Source organism: Anabrus simplex, chromosome 2 (genome assembly GCF_040414725.1).
Source record: "Anabrus simplex isolate iqAnaSimp1 chromosome 2, ASM4041472v1, whole genome shotgun sequence".
NCBI lineage: Eukaryota > Metazoa > Arthropoda > Insecta > Orthoptera > Tettigoniidae > Anabrus > Anabrus simplex.
Window position 1 is genome coordinate 79,140,780 of NC_090266.1, and position 15,260 is coordinate 79,156,039.

Below are 15,260 nucleotides of genomic sequence, written 5' to 3' on the forward strand. Positions count from 1 at the left end.
CAAAACCGTATGGTGGCGCTATTGTACGCCGTACTGGGTATGATGAAGAGTGAGGTATTTTGACTTAGCTTTCTTCACCAATTTATTTTAACATAATGAAATATACATTCTAGAATATTTTGCATCTACATTTCCGGAATGTAGTTGTTGTAATTTCAAAGATGCAAGCATAATTAGTTTATGGACAGTGGCATGTATAAATTCAGTCAGTCGAAGAGTTGCTACAGTTCGCTAACAACTAAGCAAAATTGATAGTTTCTTCTTTCTATTAATGTCTAGATGAGGATAAAACAATGGCTGCGGTGTCTCATGAAGTCACATCTACATCTAAACCTGAAGTAGACTGGTACAAATTGAAATGTATTAATGTGTGACCTCTGGCTTCTCTTTGCTCTTGACTGTCAAGTCTCTGAGGACATGTGGTCCCGAACGTCTAGTTACAGCCTGGACCGTGTCTACTAAGCCAAATTAAAGTATCGATCTCTAAAGGACAGCGAGCAACGTTACCGTCACTGGACCACCTGTTACGTGGAATTAGAATAACAGAGGCTATGATTTCGGCACTTGATGTGGATTTGTCCCAGTTTTACGGCCGGGTGCCCTTACTGGAGTATTTTTTTTCTATTGGCTTTACGTCGCACCGACACAGATATGTCTTGTGGTGACGAAGGAATGTATTCACTGTTGCGTGTTTCTTTGATGGTTTTTAGTGTGGGGACATTGTGTGTAGATGAAGAGAAGTGTATCGAGACTATTGCTAACACTGTCTCCAATCTAGAGGAATGAACGATACATAGCCTTGTTAAAATCCTCGACCTGGTTGAGAATCGAACTTGGGGCCTTCTGAAGCGAAGAATAGTACGTACTAGTATGTAAAAGAAAAAAGTGAGGCATCACTGGGATATGTGTTGGATTGGCTGTAAAGTTGAAGCTGTACCATCACCGTAAAATTACAGTAACAGGTTAAAGCAGCAAGCTAGAAAATCGTACGATACATACATGAATCACTATGCATTGTAGGGTTACGTAATCTCGTGAACATTGTCTGGGATACGAACCACGGCCATCCTGATTAGAAGACAGTGACAGTCGATTATCTTAATCCACCTCGATCTGTAGTTTATCGTACCAAATTCATATCAGATTCGAATAAGAAGTATATTTCGTTTGGCAAGATTAAGCTCATACACCCTAAGTAACTGGGACAGCTCTTTATGACGCGAGTACGCAGCGTAGGAAGCTATTCAGATATATCTGGAACGAAATACTGTTCTGATCTATTGTCTTTATAAGTTTTCCAGGGCATTTCTTTTTTAATGTTGTCCGACTCGTTGGCTGAATGGTCAGCGTACTGGCCTTCGGTTCAGAGGGTCCCGGGTTCGATTCCCGGCCGGGTCGGGGATTTTAACCTTCATTGGTTAATTCCAGTGGCTCGGGGGCTGGGTGTTTGTGCTGTCCCCATCATCCCTGCAACTCACACACCACACATAACACTATCCTCCACCACAATATCACGCAGTTACCTACACATGGCAGATGCCGCTTACCCTCATCGGAGGGTCTGCCTTACAAGGGCTGCACTCGGCTAGAAATAGCCGCACGAAATTATCATTTATTTTTAATGTTATCATTGTGTGCACATACTTTATTATAAATAGGAAATTTCAAGGCAGGACTTTCGAACAACGCCATTTGGGATTAAGATCATGAACTAGGTTTTATCTGTACAGTGTGTGGAAGAAAAACTTAAGGCCCAGGTGTTCTTTTGCATCGATTAATCTTCAAATACATCGCCGTAAGGTATAGTAAAATCAAACTATAAGGAGACCCATTATAGTGCGGAAAAATACAGTCGGAGAAAACTGAAAATATAATTAGCATAGTGATTACCTTATTTTAATACTTTTAGTAACTCCGTGTTTGTGTTAAATTTGTCAGAGCTAAGTTCTCCAAGACTCCGTGGTTCAGGCGGCAGCGCGCCGCCTTCTCGCCGCTCGGTTCCGTGGTTCAAATCCCGGCCACTCCATGTGAAAGTTGTACCGGACAAAGCGGAAGCGGGACAGGTTTTTCTCCCGGTACTCCGGTTTTCCCTGTCATCTTTCATTCCAGCAATGCTCCCCATTATAATTTCATTTCATCTGTCAGGCATTAAACATTGCCCCAGAGGAGTGCGACGGGCTTCGGCAGCCAGCACAATTCCTACCCATCCTTGCCGCTAGATGAGGGCTTCATTCATTTCTGACCCGGTCGAATGACTGGAAACAGGCTGTGGATTTTCGTTTTTCGTAAGTTCTCCCTGCATGTTTGCGCACAATTTCATGAACAATATTGTAAACAATTATTTTAATGCTTCTCTTGGTAATAGTATCATTAAGGACACCACAAACACTATGCTACGTTTTGCTTGATGACTTGCATATGCAAACTTAAGTCGCGAGTTTAGAAGGAATTCGAAGACTGGCACGACGTCATTAAAACAATCCCAAGGTTTTGTTCGTAGGTGTTAGCGGAAATTTGCCGAGCTGTCTTATGCTCGTAGCTGTTGCTGCCGTTTGCAAGCAAAAGAAGGGAAGGACTGCACTTTCTACAATGAAATAGGCGAAGTACGTATTGAACTGAAATACGAACCAAGTGTCATTAACTCATTAATGAAGGATGGGTGAAGAATCGGAATTAGACACTCTGAGTTAAGTATGTAGAGAATGTGTGGATTCGGCACTGCCTGTCATCATTCAACTTGGGACTTCTTTAGCTATGGAATTCTTGAACTTGACTGCATATAAACTGAATCTGGGCTATAATTATTTGGGCTTAAGATTTTGGACGCATTTTCCTGAAATGCTTTGAAAACAAACACAAGATGAGCGCTGTCAACACGCAGGTTTTCACTGATGAATAGGCTATAACATCTTCGGCCCATCTTTGAGTGCGATTTAACTTTCTGGACTTCAAAGGTGGATTCCCCTTGTGCATTTTCGTTGCTGGCCGTACCAACTTTAGCTGACCTGGTCGCTCGGCATGGTCTTATTTGTTATATCCTAACTTGCCTTGTATTTCATTATTACAAATGTCGCCTTCTCATTTTCAGCCGGTCATAACTGGAAAATGGAAAATGATCTCAAACTCTTGGCACATAGGCCTACAGCTCATTAAAAACCTTACTCGCTAAGACGACTGCTGAGCAGTCAGATGGCTCGCAGATATTGAAGTTTCATGTCGTCAGCGTGGCAACATCCTCGATCGTATGGCTAGGCTTTCATGACCGGGTCCACTGCCTCGCATAACAACTCATTAATTTGTCTCACGAGACTGAGTGAATTCTCACTTAATGCAGTGTCGTTTTCTGCATTTACTGAATTAAAAATCCTTTGTACAGTCGGCTTTTATCCTCCTGCAGCACTGTCTGTTTCTGATTGCTAAGAACACGCTGACAAATTGGTCTGGAAACTACGCACTTCCTGCACAAATGTTATTCATCGACAGTAAAAGACCGTTGCATTAGTATTTCCTTGGTTCACTGTGCTCCCTTCAGAACTTTATATTGAACGCAATGTTTTGCCTTTTATATTAAGAAGTATTTAAAAATTAACGTAATACTGTCTAGAATTATGGAAATTGTTTGTACAAATGGAGTGCTTGTGATCAGTTTTCTTAAAACAAGAGTGTTTTCCTTATTACGATTGATAGGTCTATAGGGCCGACGATGAAAACATTGAATCACACGCTATAACGCCCTGTCACGTAATTTGTGCGTGGCCTTCTCTTACATTTAACCACATTATACAACTGTTACAGTTATTATGTACAGATACGGTACATTACCTTATAATGTAACAGAATGCGTTAAACTCTCGCTCATATATATAAAAGCATTTCGATATAATACTGTCCATTAAACAATATGAATATCAAATAACATTGCTCAAACACCTACACACACATGCATACCACATAACTATCAACTACGTCTACATATCCAAGGAAAACACTCGCAGACCTTTGTCATTCACACACTCAGCTGTGCAGTGCGCACGTCAAAACGTAATCTCGCAAGATTTACGTAATAAATCACTGTCCCTGACACTGACTGGTGAGGTATTCCAAAGTCTGGAACTGGTGAAAGAATGTCATTGTTATACGTAGATGAATGGTGAAGAGGAATAGCAAGGTTAGTGCCAGCGTTGTGGAAAGAGGAGAGACGTGACATGTAGAGGAAATGATGTATTAATACAGGTATGAGATATTTGCGTCTTTTATCAGGTTATGGCCGATGAATTTCGTGATAGTAAGGAGTTACATTATGCACATCAAGTTCAAGTTGAAAATGACCCTGAGGCAACAGTTCAAAGTTGGTTGCTGTTTCATGGTGTGTCATCAAGGATGTAGGAGACCTTGCGTGTTGTGCTCTCTTAGTGTCTCAGTGCCGACGTAGGCTAACAATCACTAATAATCCTGACACTTGAAAGTTATAAATGCCTAATAGTCACTTTCCACGTGCACTGCACCTGAGCCTTACTGAATGGCAAAACTTCTATCTTCTTCACGCAGTATATTTGAAGCAAGACTACGTTCCGTTATTGCAGTTTTCACCGGTCCCGCGGAGTGAGTGTAAATCTGATAATAAAAATTCCCGATCAGGCCAGAATTTTTTTTACCTGGAACTGAGGGCTGGTTCAAGTCCACTCAGCCTACGGGGCCCCGGTAGAAAAGCCAAGATTCGTTGCGCTGATCATGCGTCATCCCATATAGTTCAGTTAGTGGTCCCACGGGGGGGGGGGTCTTATTTGATACCAGTACCGGCGCGCTTAATTGCGCTCCTCTGCTGGCCTGTTCAGGAAAATAAGTATAAGAATAATGTTATAGTTGTTGAAAATAATAAATATTTTGAAGTTAATTATCTGTATCGTGATTTGCGGTAAAGTGGAAATAGGGTTAAGTGTAACCTACGCGTTGTGGGGCCATGGCTGTATTAGGAGTAATATGAGTCATTTCTAAAATTATTTTTAACCAGCGACAAGGGCCAAGCCTGGTTGGTGACCCATCCAAACTCTGACCACGCTCGATGTTGTTTAACTATATCGGGCCCTGTCGCTGGATTGTTTACCGGAATATATGTATTTAGATCATATATTCGGGTGTGTCGATGTCAGTGACAGGTTTTAAATTTAGAAAAAGAACAGCATGTGGATTCGCAGCATTTGTGTGCATCCCGCCTGGGCGTCCTGTCGGTTTCCAGTGCTTCGATTTCGGTGGTTATGATTACTGTGTTATGTGATTGTGTGGAATCATTAGTGGATTATTGACTGTGTTGAGGTGGACATTAAGATGATGTATGACTATAGGCTATTTTGGAAGGAAGTAAGGCTAGAAGGCTGTTTCTGGATGGAAGCGAGAACTTTCATGGGTTTTAAGCTTGGCTTGGCTGGGGTTGCTTTTTCTTGGGGTGTCATGGTGTTACGGGGGTGGGCGCTAATGGTTGAGGTCTGGTTTGGGTCGAGATTCGGTTGAGTAGTAATAGCTGGAGCAGGCTGGTTGCGTCTGTGATAGGCGGGATTTGGGGGGGGGGGTGATAGGTCTCGGGTCCGATTGCGGGTGTGGTGGGATCGATAGGCTGAGTAACGGGGGTGGTTGTGTGGTTGGATGTAAGTGTCGGGATTGTCTGTAGTGTGCTTTTATTGCTCTCTTAATGAATGCGCAGCCAGGAAACGAGGCGGCATGACTGCCTTGGCAGTTGGCACACCTCGCCTGGTCCTGTGGTACCTTGCAATCTGTGTGGCGGTCCGGTGGATTTAGAGCAAGAACTTGCTATGTGGTTCAATTCTACGCAATTAAAGCACTGTGTGATGAGGGATGAGTGTGAGGGAGTCTGGGTTCGGTAGTGAGGTGGTGCTGTGTGAGCAGGTTTCTTACGTCTGCTCTTTGTGTGTGGGTGTCTGTAAGAGATGGCTGTGGGTTGGTTTGAACTTCTGCGGTTTGGGTGGGTGGTGGCGGTTGTGATGGTTCTGGGTCGGTTTGGACTGTTGTAGGCTTGACAGGCGTAGGTGGCGAAAGGGCGGGGGTGGGTGGGAAGGGGTTTCTAGTGGTTTAGTTTGGATCATTTTGGTCTTGGTTTTCTGGATCGGTTTCTGTTTAACTGTTTGGATGGTTCTGGAGCGGGTTGGTGGTTTGGGGTCGGTTAGGGTGCTGGCGTCAGGTGTTTCTGGATAAGATGCGGGGGTGAAATTTGGGTTGGATGTGCAGTGGAGGGAATTGATCATGATGGGTTGCGGGAGTCCTGTATTCTGGATAGTTTCCATGATGATAGAGGTGAATTTGTTCTTGATAGGAGTGATTAGGAGTAGGTTATTGAGAGTTTCTTCGGCGACTGCGGTAAGATCGTCTAGGATGGGTTTGATTGACTGTAGGACGGTTTTCCTTGTGAGAGGGACTGGGCTGGGTGTATGGAGTGGTAGAATTAGGACGTCGCATTTTTCTGAGGTGGGGAATGGCGAGTCGAAGCGGACGTAGTAGAATGGGGTTTCATAGTCTTCTTCTGTGATGGGGGGCTTCTGGTCTGGGACTGGTGGGGATTTCCAGGACCAGTTGCTGTAGCCGAAACTTGAGTCAGTCCTCATGATGGATAATGAAAGTGCCGGGGTCCTGGCTACTCGATCCACCAGGATTATCCCGACACAGGGTTAGGAGCTGTGGTTGGGTGGGGTCAGGGGTGCTGTGAAGCACTGGAAACGGTCAAACTCTTTCGAGGACCGGCGTCTAACTTGGCTCACTCAGTGGGTACCAGTCGTATCAGATTTAGTTTTAATCGGATCACGCCGAGACAAGACACGAGCTGATAACCACACTGAGCACTAGACAAATTTGCTGAGGGCTGGTTCGAGTCCCCTCAGCCTACGGGGCCCCGGTACAAAAGCCAAGATTCGTTGCGCTGATCATGCGTTCTCATAATTGGCATGTCTTCGACTAATCAGGGCTCGCTTGGTAGGCCAAGGCCCATTAGGACTGTAGTGTTATGGGTTTTGGTTTTTTAGTTTCCATGAAAATGGCCACATTAATAGCAGTCATTTATGCTCGACCAAAATATTGTCCACAGTTAGTATAGTAACTATTCTCCCTGTTGGTCTGATTTCGGTCGCCAACTGTGCCACTGATTTAAGCCTGACTTGAACTGGTATAGGATTCACCGAGTCTCGGGTAAAGTTCACGGCCTCGTTCTTTCTAATCCTAGCACTGGTACAAACATCACATCCTCACAGGCCTGTGACAGACTTTCCCATCTTAAATACGCGGGAGTGCCGACCACAAAACCTACGGGAGATTCGAAATCTTTTATGAAGTACCGGTACGTTGTGTAGGGACAACGTGCTCAATAGCCGTAAACCCTACAACGTCCACCTTAAACCGCCAGTGCACGGGCTGGGTATGCGAGACCCATGTGCGTCTATTTCCTTGCTTTTCTCAGAGATGGATGTAGTTGGTTTCTTGTGGTTTCCGCTACCTTCCTGTATAAACATGTGTTTAGTAACGCGATAGACTTGTGACGGTGTGTTCGCTTTTGTTTGTGATCTGGAATATTTTATTGCTCTGTGGACCGGTCATACTCAACCCGTGCAATCATGTAAGTTTTCTCTTCATGGTATTCTGTCTATATTTTCAAAATGCGTTTATAAATAGCATTTTATTTTAGTTCTTACAGAGAAACTGGGGCGAAGGAAGAACAGCATGAAGATATTGTCAATAAAAGTGTGTGGTGTGCGTACTGCAAAGACACAGACATCTGCTACTCGTGCTGCCATTGCAAAAATTACCTGCATTTGGAGCACGCGGTATTTCTACACAAAATGGTCGGTGGATGCAGAGTGGGTCTCGGCCCGTCAGTGGCCACGGCAGGTCCGTGGTCCAACAGCTCTGCACTCTTACCGGCCAACCGAGCAGCGGGGGGGGGGGGGGGCGTGCCGTGGCTCTACGCTTCTGCATTCGTGAGGCGGGAGAGGGCTGGACCTCACGGCTGGCCCTAACCGTCCGCCGTCCTGAGAATGGTTTCCGTGGTTTTCTATTGTCCTGCACTAAGGCGAATGCTAGGAAACTTCCTGGTATAGGCAACGGCCGCCAACCCCCCCCCCCCTCACCACCGAGCATCTCCTTCACCGTAACAAATCTCCCGGCCTGAGAGACGGCGTTACCGTCTAAGAGTCCCGCCTCCCCCTTCAGGGGAGGAATGAAAACGTTTTGGTAGTAGTGGTCTGCACAATGCCCTTGATATGACGTGTAAATGTTCCGTTGGACTGAACTTGATAGGATTAGATTGACCAGTTTTCAAACATTCTGTGTATAAACATTCTGAGTTTTGCGTTAAATATTTGTGTAAAAATTCAGTGCCAACAAAAAAAAATGCACAGTAAAATAGTATCATTATGATTAAATTGATTGATTTTGTGATAATTCGATGATAATGCTGCATTTATAGCAGAGTGAGATTGACGAGAAACAAGTTATTTTAAATAAGTATTAAGAACAGGGCCTCCGTGGCTCAGGCGTCTGCGCGCCGACCTCTCACCGCTGGGTTCCGTGATTCAAATCCCGGTCACTCCATGTGAGATTTATGCTGGGCAAAGCGGAGACGGGACAGGTTTTTCTCCGGGTACTCCGGTTTTCCCTGTCATCATCCATTTCATCTGTCAGTCATTAATCATTGCCCCAGAGGAGTGCGACAGGCACTATTCCTATCCTCGCCGCTTCATTCATTCCATCCCTGACGCTGTCGAATGACTGGGAACAGGCTGTGGAGTTTCATTAAGAACGTATTTCAGAATGGGTCTGTTAGGGCGTGCACTCACGTGACATATAGTGACCCGTTCACTGGCGGGTTAATATTAAATAACTGCTATAGCTCACGCAAGGAGAGCGTGAACGACACCCGTAAACGGTAAAACTGTTCGACATCGAAAACTGCAATATCCTGGCTCCAGTGAAGCGACAACATAGAAATGAAATTCCTCCACCTCATCTCTTTTCAGTTACGATTCTTCAGTCTACCGAAACTAACTAATAAACTACCTGAAAAAGAAAAACATATAGTAACTGTATTATACATTCAAAAGGAACAGTCATGTGTTTCGGCAGACTGAAGATCCGAACAATTATAAAAACCAGTTATTTTGGTTGAAAGTGCTTAGCGATTTTGTCTGATATACAGATTCCTTAGAGTTACGCAAGGTAGGTGCGATGCTAGTCGAATTGTGGTCTCAGCACGTGCAGCCGGGGTTATCGAGTTATCTGCATTTTCAGGCCCGCAGCTGAACCTGTGAGACTGATAATATTTATCATACCGGGTGTGTTGGTCGTGCGGTTAGCGGCGCGCAGCTGTAAACTTGCATCCTGGAGATACTGGGTTCGAACCCCGCTGTCGGCAGCCCTGAAGCTGGTTTTCCGTAGTTTTCCATTTTCACCCCAGGCAAATGCTGGGACTGTACCTTAATGCCACGGCCGTTTCCTTCCCACTCCTATGACTTTCCTATCCAATCGTTGCCATAAGACCTGTCTGTGTCGGTGCGACGTAAAACAAATGGTAAAAGATTATCATTTAATGAAGTCACCTTCTTGACTTCCGCAAGAGTTTAGTAATGCTAATCTTCGCCATCGCTCCAGTGTTAATACTTGGGGGCGGGGCTGTGTAATTTCTGTATGATTTTCTTTTTTGTAACAGTGTGTTGCTTAAAAAGTCCTGCACCGGGCGAATTGGCCGTGCGCGTAGAGGCGCGCGGCTGTGAGCTTGCATCCGGGAGATAGTAGGTTCGAATCCCACTATCGGCAGCCCTGAAGATGGTTTTCCGTGGTTTCCCATTTTCACACCAGGCAAATGCTGGGGCTGTACCTTAATTAAGGCTACGGCCGCTTCCTTCTAACTCCTAGGCCTTTCCTATCCCATCGTCGCCATAAGACCTATCTGTGTCGGTGCGACGTAAAGCCCCTAGCAAAAAAAAAAAGTCCTGCTTGCATTAGAAGGTATTTTCATTGTGGAGTGCTGCGCGAAATGTTCGTCTGTCAAGGAGTGCCAGTTTCTTCATTCACAAATTTCCTGACTCACACGAAAGAAGTATGAGAGAACATTCGGCAAGTTATGTCGAGCATCTTACTAGTGTGTCTGCAAAACTGTTCAGGGGGTGCTAGACGTGTTGGAGAGCTGAGGGACGTCACTTTTAGCATCTCATTTTGTAACTTGTAAATTTTGCATCTCTTATTTTCCCCCAAAATAGGTTGTTCTGACTTGCTTGACGCTGAGTAGAATGACCGAGCTCGATAGCTGCAGTCGCTTAAGAGCGGCCATTATCCAGCATTCGGGAGATAGTGGGTTCGAACCCCACTGTCGGCAGCCCTGAAGATGGTTTTCCGTGGTTTCCCATTTTCACATCAGACAAATGCTGGGGCTGTACCTTAAGGCCACAGACGCTTCCTACCCACTCCTAGCCCTTTCCTATCCCAGGTCGCCGTAAGACCTATCTGTGCAGATGCGACGTAAAGCAGCTTGCAAAAAAAAAATGCTGAGTAGAATGCGCATACGCCGCGCATTTTACCGCTCAGTGTCATTGCGGCAACTTGCCTTGGCTTGAGTGATTGCTGCTGCACAGTTATAGAATAAAGACTAGATTAAAATGTTAAGCTATTGATCGTGTGTAATCGTGTGTTTGATCGCGTGAACTTATCTAACAGTGCCATGTTGTCAGCAGAACAGTGTGCTATTCAAGCAGGAAATTTTTCAATTATCGTCATGTCCTATGCTACCGTTCTGAAAGAATGATAGATCATGTTGCTTCTCTCTACCCTTTCCTACATATAGTCGATAATTTGTACCTATCACGCTGTGTATAACATTTGATTATAGGTCAGAGGGTACTCCTCGACTTACTTCCGCACTCCAGATAGATACTAGTGCCGGGCTGAGTAGCTCAAATGGTTGAGGTGCTGGTCTTCTGACACCAACTTGGGAGGTTCGATCCTGGCTCAGTCCGGTTATATTTCAAGGTGCTCAAATACGTCAGCCTCGTGTCGGTACATTTACTGGCACGTAAAAGAACTCCTGCGGGACTGGTCTCCGAAAATGGTAAAAAGTAGTTAGTGGGACGTAAAGCAATTATTATTATTATTATTATTATTATTATTATTATTATTATTATTATTATTATTATTATTATTATTATTATTAATTTTCAGTAAAATTACTTACTTGATTAAAATATGTCCATTGCAGTAGCTGAGCATGTCTTCATGTTCGTCGGATTTCGTCCTGCGTGTATTTCTTCTCCTCCTCCTCAACTTATTAGGATCGGCACTTGATGATTTGGCGAAGTTTTAGAGCCGGATACTCTTCCCGACCCTAACCCTATGTGTAGAGGGATGTGTTCATTACTGCGTTTCTTTGTTGTGGTTGATAGTGTGGTGTGCTGTATGCAGATGAAGAGAAGTGTATCAAAACGAACACAAACAACCAGTCCCGAGCCATAGGAATTAACCACACGCTGTTGAAATCCTCGGCCCGACTGGGAGTCGAACCCGGACCCAGTCACGGTTTACACTGCTGACCCAAAACATTACAACCAATTTGTAAATACTATGTTGATCTAAGTGCTTCCAGAGAGTGCACTATGCCGCTACATGTTATACCCAACGATGAACATTCTTGCCTGAAACGGCGCGAACGTCGTTAGTCTACTCATGAACACTTCCAGTCACAAGAAGTGACCATCTGATGAAAAGGAAAGAGCGTTTTATCATAGGGGTTTCTTGGCTGGTTTGTTAGTAAGATGAGAAATATTTTATTACGACGAGAGGAGGCCCCCATATTTTGACGCTGATTCTTCCGTAAAAGAGTACTCTTATTTGTTAATGTTTGCATGAAATGTGTTGGACATTCCCCACCAGAATGTTTACAGACCACCAATTTTTTAGTGTATACATGAAACGTGTTGGACATTCCCCAACATAATTTCTAGACCACCACCAGCTTCTTACGGAAGCCGTTATTTATGCCGTATGAAGCGGAATAATCCCAGAAGACTATCCTGTTTAATATTCCGAGCTTTGAAAGGATTCAAAAGGGGTAAAAGAATACCAGCTTGCTTCTCCGAAGTGTACCTTCATGTTAATGTTTCCACCGGGCGAGTTGGCTGTGTGGTTTGGGACGCGCACCTGTGAGCTTGCATTCGGGAGATAGTGGGTTCTAGCCCCACTGTCGGCAGCCCTGAAGATGGTTTTCGTTGTTTCCCATTTTCACACCAGGCAATGCCGGGGCTCTACTTTAATTAAGGCCACAGCCCCTTCCTTCCCACTCCCAGGCCTGCCCTATCCCATCGCCGCCATAAGACCTATATGTTGGCCGTTGACCTAGCTGTTAGGCCCCTTTAAACAACAAACATCATCATCAGACCTATCTGTGTCGGTGCGACGTAAAGCAAATAGCAAACAATTGTTAGTGTTTCTTCCCTTGATAAATGCCATTCTTCTCTTACCGTCGTCCTTTGCTGATATAAGCGGGCGTAATGGGACCTGGTGTGGATTTGCGAAAGTTCCTGTACCCATTGAAGTCGCTTTGGACTACAGTGAGGAGTCATGGGGGACTAGGACAGCCATGATTTATGACTGTGACAGAATGGGAGCTGCTGGGGAGTGGGCGGTGCTGAGAATGACACTACTGCGTCTGAATATTATTAAAAGTGCTACTCACAGGGCCGGTCGGGATGCAATAGCACTCTCTGGCCCAGCAAGGAAAGTAATGACGAACTAAGTCATTCCTCATCATACCTTGTACGCTTCAGTGTGGCCCTGCCATCGGCGTTTGCTGTTTCCGTATATCATTTGTTTGCTCTTTTTCAGGATCCAATCAGCCTCCGAGCCGAAGGCTTAACAGTCATCTACAGGTTTTCGCGCCATCTTACACCTAAACACCATTTGAGATTTCATCGCAATTTCCTTCATGTTCAGATTGCTGAATGATAATCACTGAATTTGATTACGATACTGTTCGTGGTATAACTGCCACAGTTGTCGTGGATTGTGTTTCCGCGCGCCTTTACAAACTGTAGGAGTGGTTCTGTTTCGCTGGAGCATTCCCGTGCTTAGTGCTCTCGCTGTGGTGTTCATAGTGAGCAGGTGCAGCTGATCGATATCTGCTGTATGGATGCTGTGATTTCGAGACTTCCCATGTACCATGTTTAAACCTCACCTGTCTCTTGTTGAAGGTATAAAATGCACGCGTCTTCTTGATTGGGTTAATCGGTAAAATAAAAAAAACAGAAGGGAAAGAAACCTCTATCCACTACTGAACATTAGGTTATACTTATCGTAAACTCGTGAAACGTCGCTGATAAGTTGTACTTTACAGAGCAGGTGTTGAAGCAGGCTTGCATGAAACTGTTTTGAACGAGTAGCTGTTCATAGTGCCGCAGATGAAATGTTTGGAACATGAATCCATATCCTGAGATGATAAACCAAACCACAGTGCTCGTTGTATTGAGCTGTGGCATTGAAAGGGGGTATGATTGGTTAGGATGGTGATACTTCGTAATAGCGATATTACGCGAAATGCTTGTAAAGAATTGTACTTTTGTATTTTCATTTTTCACGACCTGTAAACCACATTTTAATGTGTTTTGAAAACGTGATCATGCTCATGGTCTGTATTGACCAATAACTTTGAATATATATAGTTAAACCACCAAATCAATACACATATTACAACATATTACAATCTAAAATTGATATAAGGCGACGATTTTTTCAAATAACACATGCACAGTATTTGTGCTTCTTCTTCTTTTGGATTCTTGAATCGGGGAGTTTGTGGCCCTTGGACTGCCTGTAAATGCTGTTAACTGTTAAACTCATATACAACCTACTTTGCCCATGTAGCTCTGCAATCTATTTAGAGTCCTTCCAAGTTTGTACATGCTGAAAGGTATTTCGGTAAATAAAATGTAAATACATAAGTGTCGAGTTTCGATAAATTCTGCTTAGCTATTTTCCCTTCGATGACAAACGTAAACAACCAGCCAAACAAACAAGAAAACATACATACAAAATTTGAAATGAACCTAATTTTTACCTTTCTTTACATACCGAGATGAAAACGAAGACACTGAGCAAGTTAGCCATGCGGTTAGGGTCGCGCAGCTATGAGCTTGAATTCGGGCTCGAACCCCACTGTCGGCAACACTCAAGTTGGTTGTCCGTGGTTTCCCATTTTCACATCTGGCAAAAGCTGGAACTGTACCTTTTTATTAGGCCACGTTCGCTTTCTTCATTCTTCTAACCCTTTCCTTTCCCATCGTCGTGCGTTGTAAAGCAAAAATATTAAGTATGGAGACAAAATTAAAGTTGTACTCGTGTAGATTAGTACCGGTAAGCAGAAACATCGGACATCGAGAAGTAGACGATTTTGTATATCGCTGATATTTCTGTACACTCTAGTACACTTTATGCTAACGTAACGAATTTTCTCTAAATGATGTAACGGACATTTAATTAGTATCGCACCATTTTGATTGGTAGCCAACTTGTTTGACCTTAAAACATGATGGAGTTCCAACATGAATGGCAAGGAATTTATCCACTGTTCATCCCATAAATTGCAAGAAAATACATATCTGTGTCTTGCAAAGGGATTAGCGACTGGGCAGCAGAAATATGTCAAGTTTACTGGCCAGCTGCTAGCTACGCCAATACATGTTGTTAGAATTTAAAAGTTCTCAGGAAGATCTTAGTTCTGTGACTATAAAAAACGTCTATAAAACAAGAAAAATGAAATGATAATCTAGCATAATGCCAATATTCTTCCCAGAGACCAGCGTGGACCTAAATATTCCCAAGTAGAGAGATGCGTAATTTTCCTAACTACAGGCTAAAAGATCCGATTATAGTAAGCACAGTTAATCAATTCCATTATCTTCGTGTATTTTGTATCTACGTTAACTGTTCAGCATAAACGAATCGTCATATTACAAAAAATGTATCTGTAGGTTTACTGTTACTAATATTTAATTAATATTGGTGAGCAGTAACAATAGTAATCCTGTGTACATTTTTTACTATCCAGAACATACAAACCGAGCGAACTGGTTTCGTGGTTCGGGTCACGTAGCTGTGGCTTGCATTCGGGAGGAAGTAGGTTCGAACCACACCGTCGCCAGTCCTGAAGTTTTTCCGCGGTTTGCTATTTCACACCAAATGAGACCTAGTTTTCCAGTGTGCCAAACACACAAAATCGACTA

General features: G+C 43.9%; 1 protein-coding gene across 7 annotated transcripts in view; it reads left to right on the plus strand.

Annotated features, from left to right (window-relative positions):
- Positions 1 to 15,260, plus strand: part of Snap25 (Synaptosomal-associated protein 25kDa) — a 475,798-nt gene that overhangs the window by 186,500 nt on the left and 274,038 nt on the right. The window contains exon 1 of one of the 7 annotated variants that reach the window (XM_067140194.2): positions 4,139 to 4,233. The exons of 5 other annotated variants lie outside the window; for them this stretch is intronic. The gene's annotated coding sequence lies outside the window, so the exon portion shown is untranslated. Of the gene's footprint in view, positions 1 to 4,138; positions 4,234 to 15,260 lie in introns of those variants that run through there. One more of the 7 variants, XM_067140195.2, reaches the window with a different exon arrangement.